The sequence below is a fragment of the Bombina bombina genome, chromosome 1 (assembly GCF_027579735.1).
Source record: "Bombina bombina isolate aBomBom1 chromosome 1, aBomBom1.pri, whole genome shotgun sequence".
Lineage (NCBI taxonomy): Eukaryota > Metazoa > Chordata > Amphibia > Anura > Bombinatoridae > Bombina > Bombina bombina.
Genome location: NC_069499.1, coordinates 9,483,881 through 9,505,608, shown reverse-complemented (window position 1 = coordinate 9,505,608; position 21,728 = coordinate 9,483,881). Strand labels below are relative to the sequence as shown.

The 21,728-nt window shown below is 40.1% G+C and overlaps 1 protein-coding gene across 1 annotated transcript in view; it reads left to right on the top strand.

Moving 5' to 3' along the window:
- The window catches only part of FLVCR2 (FLVCR heme transporter 2), a 364,922-nt gene that overhangs the window by 227,830 nt on the left and 115,364 nt on the right, over positions 1 to 21,728 (top strand). The gene's annotated exons all lie outside the window — the stretch shown is intronic.

Below are 21,728 nucleotides of genomic sequence, written 5' to 3'. Positions count from 1 at the left end.
TCCCTGAAGGAGTCCCCTGAACATTTAGGACCTCTTTAAAGGGTTTTTGTGCCTTCCAAAGTCGTTGTATGGGCAGGTAGGGCCACAGTAGAGCTGTGGCAGTTTGTTGTGACTTTAAAAATGTTTATATGGTTTTTTTGATCCTGTTTTGAAACTAAGGGGTTAATCCTCCATTTGCAAGTGGGTGCAATGCTCTTTTAGCCTATTATACACACTGTAAAAATTTCGTAAGATTTACTGCTTTTTTCACTGTTTTGCAGTTTCTGTGATTGTTTTTTTCTCTTAAAGGCACAGTACCGTTTTTATTTTCTGCTTGTTTACATTTATTAAAATGTTTTCCAAGCTTGATGGTCTCATTACTAGTCTGTTTAAACATGTCTGACATAGAGGAAACTCATTGTTCATTATGTTTAGAAGCCATTGTGGAACCTCCTCTTAGAATGTGTACCAAATGCACTGATTTTACTATAGATTACAAAGACCATATTCTGGCTTTAAAAAATTTATCACCAGAAGAAATTGACAAGGAGGAAGTTATGCCGTCTAACTCTCCCCACGTGTCAGATCCTATAAATCCTGCTCAGGGGACGCCTAGTACATCTAGCGCGCCCATTGCGTATACCTTGCAAGACATGGCGGCAGTTATGAATGATACCCTTACAGAGGTATTATCTAAACTGCCAGGATTGCAAGGAAAGCTCTGGGACTAGAATAAATACAGAGCTCTCTGACGCTTTAGTAGCTATGTCTGATACACCCTCACATTATACTGAAGCTGAAGCAGGGGAGCTTCAATCTGTTGGTGAATTTTCTGATTCAGGGAAGATACTTCAATCTGATTCTGATATGTCTACATTTAAATTTAAGTTTGAACACCTCCGCGTATTGCTCAGGGAGGTTTTAGCAACTCTGGATGACTGTGACACTATTGTAGTCCCAGAGAAATTATGTAGATTGGATTAATACTATGCAGTACCTATTTACACTGATGTTTTTCCAATCCCTAAAAGGTTTTCTGAAATTATTACTAAGGAATGGGATAGACCAGGTGTACCGTTCTCTCCCCCTCCTGTTTTTAAAAAGATGTTTCCTATAGATGCTGCTACACGGGACTTATGGCAGACGGTCCCTAAGGTGGAGGGAGCAGTTTCTACTCTAGCTAAGCGTACCACTATCCCTGTCGAGGACAGTTGTGCTTTTCTAGATCCAATGGATAAAAAATTAGAGGGTTACCTTAAGAAAATTTTTATTCAACAAGGTTTTATTCTCCAGCCTCTTGCATGCATTGCCCCAGTCACTGCTGCTTTCTGGTTTGGGTCCCTAGAGGAGGCGCTACATGTTGAAACCCCGTTGGAAGATATTATTGACAAGCTTAGGGCCCTTAAGCTAGCCAATTCATTTGTTTCTGATGCCGTTGTTCATTTAACCAAGCTAACGGCTAAAAATTCAGGTTTTGCTATTCAGGCGCGCAGGGCGCTATGGCTTAAATCCTGGTTAGCTGACGTGACTTCAAAGTCTAAACTTCTCAACATTCCCTTCAAAGGACAGACCCTATTCGGGCCTGGACTGAAGGAGATCATTTCTGACATCACTGGAGGAAAAGGTCACGCCCTTCCTCAAGACAGGTCCAACAAATTAAGGACCAAACAGTCTAAGCCGGTCTGGAGACCTAACCAGGCTTGGAACATGGGGAAACAGGCCAAAAAGCCTGCTGCTGCCTCTAAGACAGCATGAAGGAGCAGCCCCCGATCCGGAAACGGATCTAGTAGGGGGCAGACTCTCTCTCTTTGCCCAGGCTTGGGCAAGAGATGTCCAGGATCCCTGGGCATTGGAAATTGTGTCCAAAGGTTATCTTCTGGAATTCAAAACCTCTCCCCCAAACGGGAGATTTCATCTCTCACTTTTATCTGCAAACCAGATAAAAAGAGAGGCATTCTTACATTGTGTTCAAGACCTTCTAATTATGGGAGTGATCCACCCAGTTCCGCAAGAGGAACAGGGTCAGGCCTTCTATTCAAATCTGTTTGTAGTTCCCAAAAAAGAGGGAACATTCAGACCAATCTTAGATCTCAAAATCTTAAACAAATTTCTCAGAGTTCCATCCTTCAAGATGGAGACTATTCGAACCATCCTTCCTATGATCCAGGAGGGTCACTATATGACTACCGTAGACCTAAAGGATGCTTATCTTCACATCCCGATACACAAAGATCATCATCATCGTTTTCTCAGGTTTGCCTTTCTAGACAGGCACTACCAGTTTGTGGCTCTTCCCTTCGGGTTGGCCACGGCACCAAGAATCTTTACAAAGGTTCTAGGGTCCCTTCTAGCAGTCCTAAGGCCGGGGGGTATAGCAGTAGCCCTTTACTTAGACGACATTCTGATACAGGCCTCGACTTTTCAAGTTGCCAGGTCCCACACGGACATTGTTCTGGCATTTCTGAGGTCCCATGGGTGGAAGGTGAATGAAGAAAAGAGCTCTCTATCACCTCTAACAAAAGTTTCATTTCTAGGGACTCTGATAGATTCGGTAGAAATGAAGATTTACCTAACGAAGGCCAGATTGTCAAAACTTCTAGACTCTTGCCGTGTTCTTTATTCCACTTCTCGTCCTTCAGTGGCTCAGTGTATGGAAGTAATCGGTTTAATGGTAGCGGCAATGGACATAGTACCGTTTGCCCACCTACATCTCAGACCACTGCAACTTTGCATGCTCAGTCAGTGGAATGGGGATTACACAGATTTTTCCCCTCTACTAAATCTGGATCAAGAAACCAGGGATTCTCTTCTCTGGTGGCTATCTCAGGTCCATCTGTCCAAGGGGATGAGCTTCCGCAGGCCAGACTGGACTATAGTAACGACAGATGCCAGCCTTCTGGGCTGGGGTGCAGTCTGGAACTCCCTGAAGGCTCAGGGCTCGTGGACTCAGGAGGAGACACTCCTTCCGATAAACATTCTGGAACTAAGAGCGATATTTAATGCTCTTCAGGCTTGGCCTCAGCTTGCTGCGGTCAGGTTCATCAGATTTCAGTCGGACAATATCACGACTGTAGCCTACATCAACCATCAAGGGGGAACAAGGAGTTCCCTTGCAATGTTGGAGGTTTCAAAAATAATTCTATGGGCAGAGGTTCACTTTTGCCATCTATCAGCTATCCATATCCCAGGAGTAGAGAACTGGGAGGCGGATTTTCTAAGTCGGCAGACTTTTCATCCGGGGGAGTGGGAACTCCATCCGGAAGTGTTTGCACAGTTGATTCAACGTTGGGGCAAACCAGAATTGGATCTCATGGCGTCTCGTCAGAACGCCAAGCTTCCACCGTTTCCTCTGCTCCGTCGTCTGATTGCCAAGATCAAGCAGGAGAGAGCTTCTGTGATTTTGATAGCACCTGCGTGGCCACGCAGGACTTGGTATGCAGATCTGGTGGACATGTCATCCCTTCCACCATGGACTCTACCGCTGAGACAGGACCTTCTACTTCAGGGTCCTTTCAACCATCCAAATCTAATTTCTCTGCGTCTGACTGCTTGGAGATTGAACGCTTGATTTTATCAAAACGCGGTTTCTCCGAGTCAGTCATTGATACCTTAATTCAGGCTCGAAAGCCTGTCACCAGGAAAATCTATCATAAGATATGGTGTAAATATCTTCATTGGTGTGAATCCAAGGGTTACTCATGGAGTAAAGTCAGGATTCCCAGGATATTATCTTTTCTCCAAGAGGGATTGGAGAAGGGATTGTCAGCTAGTTCCTTAAAGGGACAGATTTCTGCTCTGTCTATTCTTTTGCACAAGCGTCTGGCGGATGTTCCAGACGTTCAGGCGTTTTGTCAGGCTTCAGTTAGAATCAAGCCTGTGTTTAAACCTGTTGCTCCGCCATGGAGTTTAAATTTAGTTCTTAAAGTTCTTCAAGAGGTTCCGTTTGAACCTCTGCATTCCATAGATATCAAGCTTTTATCTTGGAAAGTTCTGTTTTTGGTAGCTATTTCTTCGGCTCGAAGAGTTTCAGCGTTATCTGCCTTACAGTGTGATTCCCCTTATCTGATCTTCCATGCAGATAAGGTAGTTTTGCGTACCAAACCTGGGTTCCTTCCTAAGGTTGTATCTAATAAGAATATCAATCAGGAGATTGTAGTTCCGTCACTGTGTCCTAATCCTTCTTCAAAGAAGGAACGTCTGTTACATAATCTTGACGTGGTTCGTGCTTTAAAGTTTTATTTACAAGCTACTAAGGATTTTCGTCAAACATCGGCATTGTTTGTTGTTTACTCTGTACAGAGAAGAGGCCAAAAGGCTTCAGCAACTTATCTTTCCTTTTGGTTAAGAAGTATAATCCGCTTATCTTATGAGACTCCTGGCCAGCAGCCTCCTGTAAGAATTACAGCTCATTCCACTAGAGCAGTGGCTTCTACATGGGCTTTTAAAAATGAGGCTTCTGTTGAACAGATTTGCAAGGCGGCGACTTGGTCTTCGCTCCATACTTTTTCTAAATTCTACAAATTTGATACTTTTGCTTCTTCGGAGGCTATTTTTGGGAGAAAGGTCTTACAGGCAGTGGTGCCTTCCGTTTAAGCACCTGCCTTGTCCCTCCCTTCATCCGTGTCCTAAAGCTTTGGTATTGGTATCCCACAAGTCACCACTGCACCCTATAGTTTCTCCTTTCTCTTGCTTGTCTTCGGTCGAATGACTGGGAGGTGGCAGTTAGGGGAGGAGCTATATAGACAGCTCTGCTGTGGGTGATCCTCTTGCAGCTTCCTGTTGGGAAGGAGAATATCCCACAAGTAATGGATGAATCCGTGGACTGGATACACCACAAGAGAAATAAATTTATCAGGTAAGCATAAATTTATTATTATTTTTTTTTTTTTTATGATTTAAATTTTTTTTTAAAAAAAAAATATCTGTTTAGCTGTGATGGACCCCCCCCTTAGCCCCCAACCTCTCTGATCCCCCCCAAACAGCTCTATAACCCTTGCCCACAACCTATTTGCTGCCATCTTGGGTACTGGCAGCTGTTTGCCAGTACCCAATTTGCCTCCCAAAAATGTTATTTTTAAAAAATTTTTTTTATGTAATTACATTTTTTCTGTAGTGTAGTTGCCCTCCTCCCTCTCCCCCTCCCACATCCTTTTACAGTTATTTCCCCCCCTCTCTCTCCCTCTCTCCCATTCATTAATTCATTGGTGGCAGTGGCTTTTACGCAATCGCGCGCACATGCGCACGTGCGTTCCCTGCAGGCCCCCACACGCTCCCGGCGTGCACATTGCACATTCAGGAACCGGATGCCGGGTAGCGATGGGCCGCCCACCCGCCTCCCTGCAGCTGCTCCCACCCACCAACGATCGGGCCCATTGCTACCGATGCAGAGAGGGCCACAGAGTGGCTCTCTCTGCATCGGTTTTGGATAAAAGGTATAGCAGTGATGCCTCAATATCGAGGCATCACAGCAATACCTTGAAAGCAGTTGGAAGCGATCAGGATCGCTTCCAGACGCTTTAAACCCTGATGTTGAACAGGGTACATCGCTGGTTCTTAAAGACCAGGTTGTGTGCGACGTACCCTGTACGACATGCATCGTTAAAGGGTTAAGGAGGACCAGGTAGCCGCCTTATAAATTTGATCTATGGAGGCTTTGTTCTTAAAAGCTCAGTAAGAAGAAACTGCTCTAGTGGAATGAGCCGTTATCCTCTCAGGAGGCTGTTGTCCAGGAAGCCAAATGGATGATACTTAATAAGACAATAAGATAATGAAGTTGCAGTCGTCTTCTGGCCCTTGCGTCTACCAGCATATAAAACAAACAAAGAAGAAGATGGTCTGAAATCCTTAGTTGCCTGGAGATAAATTGTTAAAGCACACACAACATCTAGATTGTGGAGCAAACATTCCTTTAAAGAAGAATGAGTAAGACAAAAGCACAAGACAAGCACCATCTTCGCACACCTCCTAGATACACAAAGGCAAAGAATGACTGGGGGATTATGGGAAGTGGGAGGGATACTTAAAGGGACACTAAAGTCAAAAAGAAACTTCATGATTCAGATACAGCACACAATTTTAAACATCTTTCCAATTTACTTGCATTAACAAAATGTGCACAGTCTTTTTATATTTACACTTTTTGAGTCACCAGCTCCTAATGAGCATGTGCAAGAATACACAGCATATACGTATATGCATTTGTCATTGGCTGATGGCTGTCACATGATACAGGGGGAATGGAAATAGACATAACTTTGTAATTTATTTAAAAAAAAAATCTACTTCTCATTTGAGGTTCAGACTAAGTGCTATTGCATTGTCTTCTTGTCATCCATTTGTTTATTATGCAAATCTTCTGTGTTGACTGGTCCTTTAAAACTTTGCTGGGGTGCTCTTTGCCTCCTCCTAGTGGCCAGGAGTTGAATTCCCACTAGTAATTAGAATGGATTTGTGGTCTCTCCATGCCATTGGAAAGAAATAGAGCATGCGCAAGAAAGTAAGTCCTGTGGCAGAACAACCACTAAATAGCGCAGCTGCCTAGAAACATGATAAATTTGGGCAAATTCTTGTAGGATGATCGCTGTCACTGATAGGCTATCCCTCTACATGAGAGCTTCCTGCTCTATGCGTCAGACGCAGAGAAAACAGCAAAAGTTTTCTGTAATAAAGGCCGTAGAGCCCAGAAACCCCCCAAACAGTAGTGCAAGTATGCGGATATGCAGCATCTCTAGTTCCCTTTGTGATGGGGAAAACACTGCTAGTACAACACAGATATCTGTCTGCACATCAAACTACCATCAGCCTTAAATCCTACTACGAGGATAAGGCATAGATAATAACCAACCTCTACCCCCTCAGATAGGAACATCCATTCCCCTCCTGTGTAAACCAGTTTGCTTTCTGATTTAACAAACAGGCTATGATAACCCACTATAGCAGCAGGCACATAAGAGGGACATTGGGACTTCCCCTTAGAGGTCTTCTGCAGTCACAGCAATTCCAGGTCTGACAGCAAGTCTTCCATCTGACAGGGACCTGAGACACAAGCAGTATAAGCTTACACCGGTTGCCAGAGGGTGTGTTAGCAGACATACACTGGAAGGAGGCCAGGGAAGCGTCCCTGCGACATCCAGAAGCTAACTTTCACCACAACTCTTACTAAGAGGATTACACCCCAGTCCTGTCTTGCAGTGAAACTACCCATTAAAGGACTTAAAGGGACAGTCTACACCAGAATTTGTATTGTTTAAAAAGATAGATAATCCCTTTATTAACCATTCCCCAGTTTTGTATAACCAACACAGTTATATTTATATGTTTTACCTCTGTGATTAACTTGTATCTAAGCCTCTGCAGACTGCTCCTTATCTCAGTTCTTTTGACAGACATCCATTTCAGCCAATCAGAGCTGGCTCCCTGGAACTCCACGTGCTTGAGCATAGTGTTATCTATATGACACACATGAACTAATACCCTCTAGTGGTGAACAACGGTCAAAATGCATTTATATTAGAGGTGGCCTTCAAGGTCTAAGAAATTAGCTTATGAACCTCCTAGGTTTATCTTTCAATTAAGAATACCATGAGAACAAAGCAAAGCAAAATTTGTGATAAAAGTAAATTAGAAAATTGTTGAAAATTCTATTCTCTATCTGAATCCATGAAAGTTTATTTTGGACTAGACTGTCCCTTTAAGGCCCAATTTCTTCAGAACACGTTCTCTGCCTTCCTCCTTTCAGTAGACAAGGCAAATAATTACTGGTGGACTAGGGGAAGTAGGAGGGATGCTTAATGCTTTGCCTTCTCCTGGTGGCCAGGTGTTGTATTTCCCAACAGTAATGAAAATATTTGTGGATTCTCCCTGCCATTAGAAAGAAAAAGTTCTCTAGATATTTTATGAGGTACAGGGATACTCATGCGGAATTTGTAGATGCTGTAGGAGCTCCTTAGTAGTTTCCTCTAGCTTATTATTTTTCTATCAAGGAGATGTAATCAGTAATGTCTAGTTCTCCTCCATGGCCTCTTCCTCTTTGTCAACCTTTTGTATCAAGGTCCGTTTTTTGATCAGGATTTAAAATCTCTAAACTTGATAGCTTGGAGATTGAACGCTCAGTTTTAAGATAGAAAGGTTTTTCTGATTCTGTCATTAACACTTTTGTTCAGGCCCGTAAACCTGTGACAAGGAAGATGTATCACAAGGTTTGGAGGGCTTTATTTCCTGGTGTGTGGAACATGGGTTCAGCTGGTACTCGTTTTTTTAATTTTAAAATTCCTAGAATTCTTCAACTTCTCAGGATGGTTTGGATAAAGGTTTATCTCCTAGTTCCTTAAAGGGCCAGATCTCTGCTCTTTCTGCCTTGAATGTCCGGGTATCCAGAATTCTTCCTGTAATTGAACAAATTTCTCCTCCATGGAATCTTAATTTGGTTTTAAGAGTTTTGCAGGTTCCTCCTTTTGAACCTATGCCTGATTTGGATATTAAGTTTTTATCTTGAAAGGTCTCGTTTCTTTTGGCCATTTCTTCTGCTAGAAGAGTTTCTGAATTATCTGCTCTTTGTTGTAAACCTCCCTAGCTTATTTCATCAGGATAAGGCAGTTTTAAGAAATAAGCTTGACGTTTTGCCTAAGGTGGTTTATTCTGATAAAATCAATTATGAGATTGTTGTTCGTCATAATACAATGACTTTTAAGGAGAAGGCTTACCAATCATTTGGATGTGGTCAGGTCTTTGAAGTTCTATTTACGGGCTACTAAAGATTTTAGACAATCTTCAAGCTTGTTTTTTTTTTATTATTCTGGTTCCAGCTACTGCTGTTTCATTAGCCTTTTGGTTGAATCTTTAGATTCATAATGCTTACTTGGAGGCGGGTCAGTCTCCTCCTAAACAGATTACTGCTCATTCTATCAGATCAGTTGCTACTTCTCAGGCCTTTAAAAATGAGGCCTCTATTGATCAAATTTGCAAGGCAGCAACTTGGTCTTCCTTACATACCTTTTCTTAATTCTACCATTTTGATGTTTTGCTTCTTCTGCTCAGAAAGACCTTCAGGCAGCTATTTCTGGGAGTTAAATATTTAGTATTTATATTTTTTTCTGCACATAAAAACCCCAAAATAAATAAACTAGTCTTCCTATGTATTTGGAATAGTACGAATCTGGTCCTTCACACATTACTCTTGGACTCCACATCTTGGGTATTCATTCCCAGGAGTAATGGATCATGGACTCTCACCACCTTTATGAAAGAAAATATAATTTATGCTTACATGATAAATTCCTTTCTTTCATGGTGGAGAGAGTCCACGAGCCCCATGCCAATTATTTTCTATTATGATTTATTTTTACTTGCAGCAGTTTGAATATGCAGCTCCTTTTTCCCTGCTGCTTTTTATTGCTCTTATTTTATTTTCCTATCTTCTTCTTTTATGGTTTGGTTATAAGTCAGACTAATTTTCATTAAGTTGAGATGGGTTTTAAGAGCTCTTGAAGTTTTGGAATCCTTGCCTCCTCCTAGTAGCCAGGAGTAAAATTCCCATGAGTAATGGATTGTGGACTCTAACCACCATGAAATAAATTAATTTAGCAGGTAAGCATAAATTATAGTTTTGCTACAAAGTTATTTTTTTATCGCTCAAGCAATAGTCTAGTGCGCACTAACATATGCATGTTTAGAGCGTGGTTAATAGACTTCAATAGGGACACTAAGCTGATGGAGAGCAAAAAATCAGCTCAAGTAGTGGTTATTTAATTATGTGCTATACTATATCAAACTTAACTCACACATACACACACACATGCATACATACATATACACAATCACTTGTACATACACATGCACACACACATGCACACTCACACACATACACACACGCATACATACATACATACATATACACAGACAATCACTCGTACAAATATACACACACACATGCATACATACATATACACAGACAATCACTTGTACATACACATGCACACTCACACACATACACACACGCATACATACATATACACAGACAATCACTCGTACATATACACACACACACATGCACACTCACACTCACTCATTAACACATACACACACACATACATACATATACAGAGACAATCACTCATACATATATACACACACACATGCACACTCACACTCACTCATTAACACATACACACACGCATACATACATATACACAGACAATCACTCGTACATATACACACACACACATGCACACTCACACTCACTCATTAACACATACACACACACATACATACATATACAGAGACAATCACTCATACATATATACACACACACACATATATCTATACTATAATTGCGTTTGTAATGTTTCTCGGCAGTTGCGCACGCATCCTCAAAGGAATGTTGGCATCGCGAGGCAGCCAACTGAAGCGAAGCTGCATCCAGGTGGATTCCAAAAATGGCAGGGTGGTGAAAGAATCCACCGGGATGCAGCGAAGGAAAACGGAGCATTACCAAAAAAAAAACATTAAAAAAATGCCTGCAATAAGTATGAAAAAAAACACCTAACCGCATGCAATAAGTATTAAAAAAATAAAAAACAACTACCTAATAAAATTATTAACCCCTAAATCTGCAAACCACAACATCGCAAACTACTGAATAAATCTTTTAACCCCTACACCGCCAACCCCCACAATGCAAAAAACTAATTTAATGACTAAGCCCCCTAACCTAACCCCCTAAATTAACCCCTTAATTACAATAAAAATAAACCACATTACAATAAAAAAAATTACATTACATTAATCTAATTACAAAAAAAATAAAAAAAATAACCCTAATCCCTATGAAAATAAAAAGGCCCCCCAAAATAAAAAAGGCATGGAGGTTCCACTTCATGTGATCGTCCGCCGCACACTGAAGAAAAAATTCAAAGTACCCCATATTTATTGGGGTACCTTGAATACCTATTGGCTGAAATTTTCAAAATCAGCCAATAGGATGAGAGCTACTGAAATCTTATTGGCTGATTTGAACAGCCAATAGGATTTTAGTAGCTCTAATTCTATTGTCTGTTTTGAAAAATTCAGCCAAGGAGGATATCTTTCAGAGTACCACACCAGAATCCACATCGATAGCGAGGGATTGTAAAACAGATCCACAAGCAGAGACGATTGGTCTCCACGGAGGTTTCAATGGATTTTTATGTACCTTAGGCAAGGTGTAGAGGATAGAGTTATCGGGCAATCCATGAGTAAATAAGACGCTAGGGTTTTTATCAATCCTGCTTTGTTGTTCCAAAGATTGTGTGTAATCATCAATCTCCTTCTTAAATCCCTTTATAGTATCTCCAGGTATGGCTCTATAGGTCTTGTTGTCATTCAATTGAAGCAAAATTTCCGACCTGTAATCATCATACATGCCTATCTCCCAATTGAAGAGAGTGGTACGGAACAACAGTACTGAAAGTAAAAAGTTGGAACAACTCCAGGAAATGGAGAACAAGTTTATCCAAAGGGGATATAAACGTAAAACCATTCAGGATATCAATTCTACTATGTCCACATTGACACAAACTGAAGCATTGATAAAAAAAAAAACAGCGAAGACACACCTGACGTGGCTTCAAAGATGACGTTCGTGACCACATATTCTCCTGACAAGTGGCAAACACCCAGTATTCTACAGGAGAATTGGCACATCATCAACACAGATGAACGCTTACCCTTTAAGAATACCATCCATCCGAGGGTTGGTTATAAATGTTCAAGATCTTTGAGGGACTACTTGATGTGTCCTGACAATGTCCAAAGTTATACCAACAAGACTTGGTTAGGGAAGCCTAAACATGGTTGTTTTAAGTGTATGGGTTGCACTACCGTAATGGGTGAGTACATACCACCCATTTTGTCCACCCATGGCACAACAAACGCTATGCCATTAAGCACAGAGTCACATGTACTACCAAGTTTATAGTGTACATGCTGCACTGTTGCTGTGGCAGATATTACATTGGCAAAACGAATGATGATCTACGCACCCGTATGGCCAATCACAGGGCATCCATATGTGCTGCCCTAGCCACTGGTGAAAGTGATCAGCCAGTGGCTAGACACTTTTTGTCTACCAAACATACTGTGGCCGATTTGCGATACGTGATCATTGATCACGTCCCTCCCTTACTGAGAGGGGGTAATAGGGCCAAATTGTTGTTGCAAAAAGAGACCAGGTGGATTTACACCTTGGATACTTTAATACCTAGGGGCCTTAATACCCATTTTGATATGCAATATTTCATGTAATGATCCTGTTTGTACATATTTTACACGTAAAAGTATATTGTGTAGTACAGCTAGCCATAGATCCATACTCTGAGTCTGTCAGTTATTAGATTATATAGGGATGCTTAAGATTGTATTCATAATTTTTATGTCTTTTTGACATATTCCCACCTAGTTAAAGCAATTTTTGCAGTAGGTAGGTTTCATTTGTCTCGCTGGTCAAATTATTTATGTCCTGTTACAGGGTATGGATTTCATAATTACACTTGATATTCATTACTTGCCTGTTTTTTTGTAAGTAACAAATGACTTTTCTTTCATGTAATTAGCAAGAGTCCATGAGCTAGTGACGTATGGGATATACATTCCTACCAGGAGGGGCAAAGTTTCCCAAACCTCAAAATGCCTACAAATACACCCCTCACCACACCCACAAATCAGTTTTACAAACTTTGCCTCCTATGGAGGTGGTGAAGTAAGTTTGTGCTAGATTCTACGTTGATATGCGCTCCGCAGCAGGTTGGAGCACGGTTTTCCTCTCAGCGTGCAGTGAATGTCAGAGGGATGTGAAGAGAGTATTGCCTATTTGAATTCAATGATCTCCTTCTACGGGGTCTATTTCATAGGTTCTCTGTTATCGGTCGTAGAGATTCATCTCTTACCTCCCTTTTCAGATTGACGATATACTCTTATATATATACCATTACCTCTGCTGATTTTCGTTTCAGTACTGGTTTGGCTTTCTACAAACATGTAGATGAGTGTCCTGGGGTAAGTAAGTCTTATTTTCTGTGACACTCTAAGCTATGGTTGGGCACTTTTTTAATAAAGTTCTAAATATATGTATTCAAACATTTATTTGCCTTGACTCAGGATGTTCAACATTCCTTATTTTCAGACAGTCAGTTTCATATTTGGGATAATGCACTTGAATCAATTATTTTTCTTACCTTAAAAATTTGACTTTTTTCCCTGTGGGCTGTTAGGCTCGCGGGGTCTGAAAATGCTTCATTTTATTGCGTCATTCTTGGCGCTGACTTTTTTGGCGCAAAAAATCTTTTCTGTTTCCGGCGTCATACGTGTCGCCGGAAGTTGCGTCATTTTTTGACGTTCTTTTGCGCCAAAAATGTCGGCGTTCCGGACGTGGCGTCATTTTTGGCGCCAAAAGCATTTAGGCGCCAAATAATGTGGGCGTCTTATTTGGCGCTAAAAAAATATGGGCGTCGCTTTTATCTCCACATTATTTAAGTCTCATTTTTCTTTGCTTCTGGTTGCTAGAAGCTTGTTCCTTGGCATTTTTTCCCATTCCTGAAACTGTCATTTAAGGAATTTGATCAATTTTGCTTTATATGTTGTTTTTTCTCTTACATATTGCAAGATGTCTCACGTTGCATCTGAGTCAGAAGATACTTCAGGAAAATCGCTGTCTGGTGCTGGAACTACCAAAGCTAAGTGTATCTGCTGTAAACTTTTGGTAGCTGTTCCTCCAGCTGTTGTTTGTATTAATTGTCATGACAAACTTATTAATGCAGATAATATTTCCTTTAGTAATGTACCATTACCTGTTGCAGTTCCATCAACATCTAATGTTCAGAATGTTCCTGATAACATAAGAGATTTTGTTTCTGAATCCATCAAGAAGGCTATGTCTGTTATTCCTCCTTCTAGTAAACATAAAAAATCTTTTAAAACTTCTCTTTATACAGATGAATTTTTAAATGAACATCATCATTCTGATTCTAATGACTCTTCTGGTTCAGAGGATTCTGTCTCAGAGGTTGATGCTGATAAATCTTCATATTTATTTAAAATGGAATTTATTCGTTCTTTACTTAAAGAAGTACTAATTGCTTTAGAAATTGAGGATTCTGGTCCTCTTGATACTAAATCTAAACGTTTAGATAAGGTCTTTAAATCTCCTGTGGTTATTCCAGAAGTTTTTCCTGTTCCTGGTGCTATTTCTGAAGTAATTTCCAGAGAATGGAATAATTTGGGTAATTCATTTACTCCTTCTAAACGTTTTAAGCAATTATATCCTGTGCCGTCTGACAGATTAGAATTTTGGGACAAAATCCCTAAAGTTGATGGGGCTATTTCTACCCTTGCTAAACGTACTACTATTCCTACGTCAGATGGTACTTCGTTTAAGGATCCTTTAGATAGGAAAATTGAATCCTTTCTAAGAAAAGCTTATCTGTGTTCAGGTAATCTTCTTAGACCTGCTATATCATTGGCTGATGTTGCTGCAGCTTCAACTTTTTGGTTGGAAACTTTAGCGCAACAAGTAACAGATCATGATTCTCATAATATTATTATTCTTCTTCAACATGCTAATAATTTTATCTGTGATGCCATTTTTGATATTATCAGAGTTGATGTCAGGTTTATGTCTCTAGCTATTTTAGCTAGAAGAGCTTTATGGCTTAAAACTTGGAATGCTGATATGTCTTCTAAATCGACTCTACTTTCCATTTCTTTCCAGGGTAACAAATTATTTGGTTCTCAGTTGGATTCTATTATCTCAACTGTTACTGGTGGGAAAGGAACTTTTTTACCACAGGATAAAAAGGGTAAAAACAGGGCTAATAATCGTTTTCGTTCCTTTCGTTTCAACAAAGAACAAAAACCTGATCCTTCATCCTCAGGAGCAGTTTCAGTTTGGAAACCATCTCCAGTCTGGAATAAATCCAAGCCTTCTAGAAAAGCAAAGCCAGCTTCTAAGTCCACATGAAGGTGCGGCCCTCATTCCAGCTCAGCTGGTAGGGGGCAGGTTATGTTTTTTCAAAGAAATTTGGATCAATTCTGTTCACAATCTTTGGATTCAGAACATTGTTTCAGAAGGGTACAGAATTGGTTTCAAGATAAGACCTCCTGCAAAGAGATTTTTTCTTTCCCGTGTCCCAGTAAATCCAGTGAAAGCTCAAGCATTTCTGAAATGTGTTTCAGATCTAGAGTTGGCTGGAGTAATTATGCCAGTTCCAGTTCTGGAACAGGGGCTGGGGTTTTATTCGAATCTCTTCATTGTACCAAAGAAGGAGAATTCCTTCAGACCAGTTCTGGATCTAAAAATATTGAATCGTTATGTAAGGATACCAACGTTCAAAATGGTAACTGTAAGGACTATCTTGCCTTTTGTTCAGCAAGGGCATTATATGTCCACAATAGATTTACAGGATGCATATCTGCATATTCTGATTCATCCAGATCATTATCAGTTCCTGAGATTCTCTTTTCTGGACAAGCATTACCAGTTTGTGGCTCTGCCGTTTGGCCTAGCTACAGCTCCAAGAATTTTTACAAAGGTTCTCGGTGCCCTTCTGTCTGTAATCAGAGAACAGGGTATTGTGGTATTTCCTTATTTGGACGATATCTTGGTACTTGCTCAGTCTTTACATTTAGCAGAATCTCATACGAATCGACTTGTGTTGTTTCTTCAAGATCATGGTTGGAGGATCAATTCACTAAAAAGTTCATTGATTCCTCAGACAAGGGTAACCTTTCTGGGTTTCCAGATGGATTCAGTGTCCATGACTCTGTCTTTGACGGACAAGAGACGTCTAAAATTGATTTCAGCTTGTCGAAACCTTCAGTCACAATCATTCCCTTCGGTAGCCTTATGCATGGAAATTCTAGGTCTTATGACTGCTGCATCGGACGCGATCCCCTTTGCTCGTTTTCACATGCGACCTCTTCAGCTCTGTATGCTGAACCAATGGTGCAGGGATTACACAAAGATATCTCAATTAATATCTTTAAAACCGATTGTACGACACTCTCTAACGTGGTGGACAGATCACCATCGTTTAATTCAGGGGGCTTCTTTTGTTCTTCCGACCTGGACTATAATTTCAACAGATGCAAGTCTTACAGGTTGGGGAGCTGTGTGGGGATCTCTGACGGCACAAGGAGTTTGGGAATCTCAGGAGGTGAGATTACCGATCAATATTTTGGAACTCCGTGCAATTTTCAGAGCTCTTCAGTCTTGGCCTCTTCTGAAGAGAGAATCGTTCATTTGTTTTCAGACAGACAATGTCACAACTGTGGCATACATCAATCATCAAGGAGGGACTCACAGTCCTCTGGCTATGAAAGAAGTATCTCGAATTCTGGTTTGGGCGGAATCCAGCTCCTGTCTAATCTCTGCGGTTCATATCCCAGGTATAGACAATTGGGAAGCGGATTATCTCAGTCGCCAAACGTTGCATCCGGGCGAATGGTCTCTTCACCCAGAGGTATTTCTTCAGATTGTTCAAATGGTGGAGCTTCCAGAAATAGATCTGATGACGTCTCATCTAAACAAGAAACTTCCCAGGTATCTGTCCAGATCCCGGGATCCTCAGGCGGAAGCAGTGGATGCATTATCACTTCCTTGGAAGTATCATCCTGCCTATATCTTTCCGCCTCTAGTTCTTCTTCCAAGAGTAATCTCCAAGATTCTGAAGGAATGCTCGTTTGTTCTGCTGGTAGCTCCGGCATGGCCTCACAGGTTTTGGTATGCGGATCTTGTCCGGATGGCCTCTTGCCATCCGTGGACTCTTCCGCTAAGACCAGACCTTCTGTCGCAAGGTCCTTTTTTCCATCAGGATCTCAAATCCTTAAATTTAAAGGTATGGAGATTGAACGCTTGTTTCTTGGTCAAAGAGGTTTCTCTGACTCTGTGATTAATACTATGTTACAGGCTCGTAAATCTGTATCTAGAGAGATATATTATAGAGTCTGGAAGACTTATATTTCTTGGTGTCTTTCTCATCATTTTTTCTTGGCATTCTTTTAGAATTCCGAGAATTTTACAGTTTCTTCAGGATGGTTTAGATAAAGGTTTATCCGCAAGTTCTTTGAAAGGACAAATCTCTGCTCTTTCTGTTCTTTTTCACAGAAAGATTGCTAATCTTCCTGATATTCATTGTTTTGTACAAGCTTTGGTTCGTATAAAACCTGTCATTAAGTCAATTTCTCCTCCTTGGAGTTTGAATTTGGTTCTGGGGGCTCTTCAAGCTCCTCCTTTTGAACCCATGCATTCATTGGACATTAAATTACTTTCTTGGAAAGTTTTGTTCCTTTTGGCGATCTCTTCTGCCAGAAGAGTCTCTGAATTATCTGCTCTTTCTTGTGAGTCTCCTTTTCTGATTTTTCATCAGGATAAGGCGGTGTTGCGAACTTCTTTTGAATTTTTACCTAAGGTTGTGAATTCCAACAACATTAGTAGAGAAATTGTGGTTCCCTCATTATGTCCTAATCCTAAGAATTCTAAGGAGAAATCGTTGCATTCTTTGGATGTTGTTAGAGCTTTGAAATATTATGTTGAAGCTACTAAGTCTTTCCGAAAGACTTCTAGTCTATTTGTTTTCTTTTCCGGTTCTAGAAAAGGCCAGAAAGCTTCTGCCATTTCTTTGGCATCTTGGTTGAAATCTTTAATTCATCATGCCTATGTCGAGTCGGGTAAAACTCCGCCTCAAAGGATTACAGCTCATTCTACTAGGTCAGTTTCTACTTCCTGGGCGTTTAGGAATGAAGCTTCGGTTGATCAGATTTGCAAAGCAGCAACTTGGTCCTCTTTGCATACTTTTACTAAATTCTACCATTTTGATGTATTTTCTTCTTCTGAAGCAGTTTTTGGTAGAAAAGTACTTCAGGCAGCGGTTTCAGTTTGAATCTTCTGTTTATGTTTTTCATTAAACTTTATTTTGGGTGTGGATTATTTTCAGCAGGAATTGGCTGTCTTTATTTTATCCCTCCCTCTCTAGTGACTCTTGCGTGGAAAGATCCACATCTTCGGTAGTAATTATCCCATATGTCACTAGCTCATGGACTCTTGCTAATTACATGAAAGAAAACATAATTTATTTAAGAACTTACCTGATAAATTCATTTCTTTCATATTAGCAAGAGTCCATGAGGCCCGCCCTTTTTTGTGGTGGTTATGATTTTTTTGTATAAAGCACAATTATTCCAATTCCTTATTTTATATGCTTTCGCACTTTTTTCTTATCACCCAACTTCTTGGCTATTCGTTAAACTGATTTGTGGGTGTGGTGAGGGGTGTATTTGTAGGCATTTTGAGGTTTGGGAAACTTTGCCCCTCCTGGTAGGAATGTATATCCCATACGTCACTAGCTCATGGACTCTTGCTAATATGAAAGAAATTAATTTATCAGGTAAGTTCTTACATAAATTATGTTATTCCCCTCAGTAGTATAGATATATTTATTTGTAGCCAATTTTTGTTTTTGCTAAGTTTTGTTACATATTGTGAAGATGAGTTATTTATAACATATATCAGGCTACTTAGGTTACATTTTTGTTTATATGAACATTGTTACATTGTAATTTCAGGCATTTTCCATTTTTAACTTTGCTTTTAGCTGTTTGTCCCAATGCAGCCACCATAGTTATCGCTGAGCATGCTCAGTTGCGCAGATTATAAGCTGCAGGTGTTTAGCATTCACAGTACATTGTGGAGGGTATTTAAGGGGAGTAAGTTGCACTATTTTTATCTGTCTGAGGAAGGGGCTAACTACCCCGAAACGTCACAGTTAAATTAAAGAAGTTTGTGTTTTCACAGCGGAGAGTGCGGGACCTGTTTATTTAATGTATGTATATATATGTATATATATATATATATATATATATACACACACATACATACACACACACACACTCACTCACATATATATACACTTATATCTATCTATCTATCTATCTATCTATCTATCTATATAAACAAAAGGTAGGTACAGCACTATAAATTCAGCATAATTCCAGATAATATGCTGAGTGCACGGGAAGGAGGGGTCCTGCAGCCCCTGGAATACAAATATAGCAAATAAGTTTTCCCGGCACTGTTTCTTTAGGATAACATTCCTTTATTGCAGAGACAAAAGATAAAACAAAGAGCTACATTTCGGGCCTACATAGCTCTTATTCATGCTGTAAAGTACAGGTAACAACCTTAATTTATAGCACCTGTGGTGAACTGTTTAACCCTTACTTGTCACATATACTGTACATCATCTTCTCTAAAGAAAATAGGTTCTTCACCTTAATGTATAGGGCCTTCAATCAGCAGGCAGCTGCTCCTCTTTCCTGCAGTGAGTAAGTGGAGCTGTATATATATATATATAAATATACATAGACAGACATACATACGCACATCACACATACATATATATAAACACATACACCTTTGACTCCTTTACTGTCCTGCCCCTTGTCATATACTATGTCCCTTTAATTCTCTGTCTGACAGCAGGAGCGAGCTGCACTGTGTATAATGGCGCAGTCGGCCCGGGCTGTGACTATACAGCTGGCCCGATGCGCTGTGTGATAAAAACAGACCTGCTCAGAAGAGCACAGAGAGCGGGTCTGAAAAACAGTAATTTTTAAAAAAAAACCAAAGGGAATATTAGGTTTTATAAAGATAAGGCTAATATAATGTTATATAATTCTGCACTATTATATAATATTATTTCTGAGGTTTACTGGCCCTTTAAGTATCAAGTTAAAAAAGAACTTAAATCCTTTATTTCCATAGTATTTTATGCTTTTGGTAAATAGCAAGAGATAATAATTTATTGTAGGCTTCTCAAAGAGTAACATTTTAAAGTGATATTTTGATTGAGCAGGAGCATAACACTTAACTCACCGCTTGCAATCTGAGCACGAGCGAGCTAATTCTGCTCAGCACATTCGATTAAGAGTTTAGGGAGCGCTAAAAAAGCTTTGCCCACATTAAGCTGCTTTAGTAAACATTTAACCAACCACTTGTATTTTCATTGTGCGTTATTCCTTGTGCAAGGCCAGTAGCATGATAACACGCCCTGCACTAGTGATTACGCTCCACTTGTATTGTTAGATTGTGGGTTATTCCTTGTGCATGGCCAATAGCATAACCTGCCCTGCACTAATGATTACGCTCCACTTGTATTGTTAGATTGTGCGTTATTCCTTGTGCAAGGCCATTAGCATGATAACACGCCCTGCACTAGTGATTTCGCTCCACTTGTATTGTTAGATCGTGGGTTATTCCTTGTGCATGGCCAATAGCGTGATAACACGCCCTGCACTAGTGATTACGCTCCACTTGTATTGTTAGATTGTGGGTTATTCCTTGTGCATGGCCAATAGCATAACCTGCCCTGCACTAATGATTACCCTCCACTTGTATTGTTAGATTGTGCGTTATTCCTTGTGCAAGGCCAGTAGCATGATAACACGCCCTGCACTAGTGATTACGCTCCACTTGTATTGTTAGATTGTGGGTTATTCCTTGTGCAAGGCCAGTAGCATAACACGCCCTGCATTAGTGATTACGCTCCACTTGTATTGTTAGATTGTGCGTTATTCCTTGTGCAAGGCCAGTAGCATGATAACACGCCCTGCACTAGTGATTACGCTCCACTTGTATTGTTAGATTGTGGGTTATTCCTTGTGCATGGCCAATAGCATAACCTGCCCTGCACTAATGATTACGCTCCACTTGTATTGTTAGATTGTGCGTTATTCCTTGTGCAAGGCCAGTAGCATAACACGCCCTGCATTAGTGATTACGCTCCACTTGTATTGTTAGATTGTGCGTTATTCCTTGTGCAAGGCCAGTAGCGTGATAACACGCCCTGCACTAGTGATTACGCTCCACTTGTATTGTTAGATTGTGCGTTATTCCTTGTGCAAGGCCAGTAGCGTGATAACACGCCCTGCACTAGTGATTACGCTCCACTTGTATTGTTAGATTATGCGTTATTCCTTGAGCAAGGCCAGTAGCATAACCTGCCCTGCACAAGTGATTATGCTCCATTTGTAATGTCAGATTGTGTTATTCCTTGTGCAAGGCCGGTAGCATAACACGCCCTGCATTAGTGATTACGCTCCACTTGTAATGTCAGATTGTGCTTTATTCCTTGTGCAAGGCCAATAACATAACACGCCCTGCAGTATATACTGTATGTCAGTGTGTTATATGGTATATATTGTACAGTATATACAGCATGTCGGTGTATATTATATGATATATACAGTGTGTTATATGGTATATATTGTACAGTATATACAGCATGTCAGTGTATATTATATGATATATACAGTGTGTTATATGGTATATATTGTACAGTATATACAGCATGTCGGTGTATATTATATGATATATACAGTGTGTTATATGGTATATATTGTACAGTATATACAGCATGTCGGTGTATATTATATGATATATACAGTGTGTTATATGGTATATATTGTACAGTATATACAGCATGTCGGTGTATATTATATGATATATACAGTGTGTTATATGGTATATATTGTACAGTATATACAGCATGTCAGTGTATATTATATGATATATACAGTGTGTTATATGGTATATATTGTACAGTATGTACAGCATGTCGGTGTATATTATATGATATATACAGTGTGTTATATGGTATATATTGTACAGTATATACAGCATGTCGGTGTATATTATATGATATATACAGTGTGTTATATGGTAT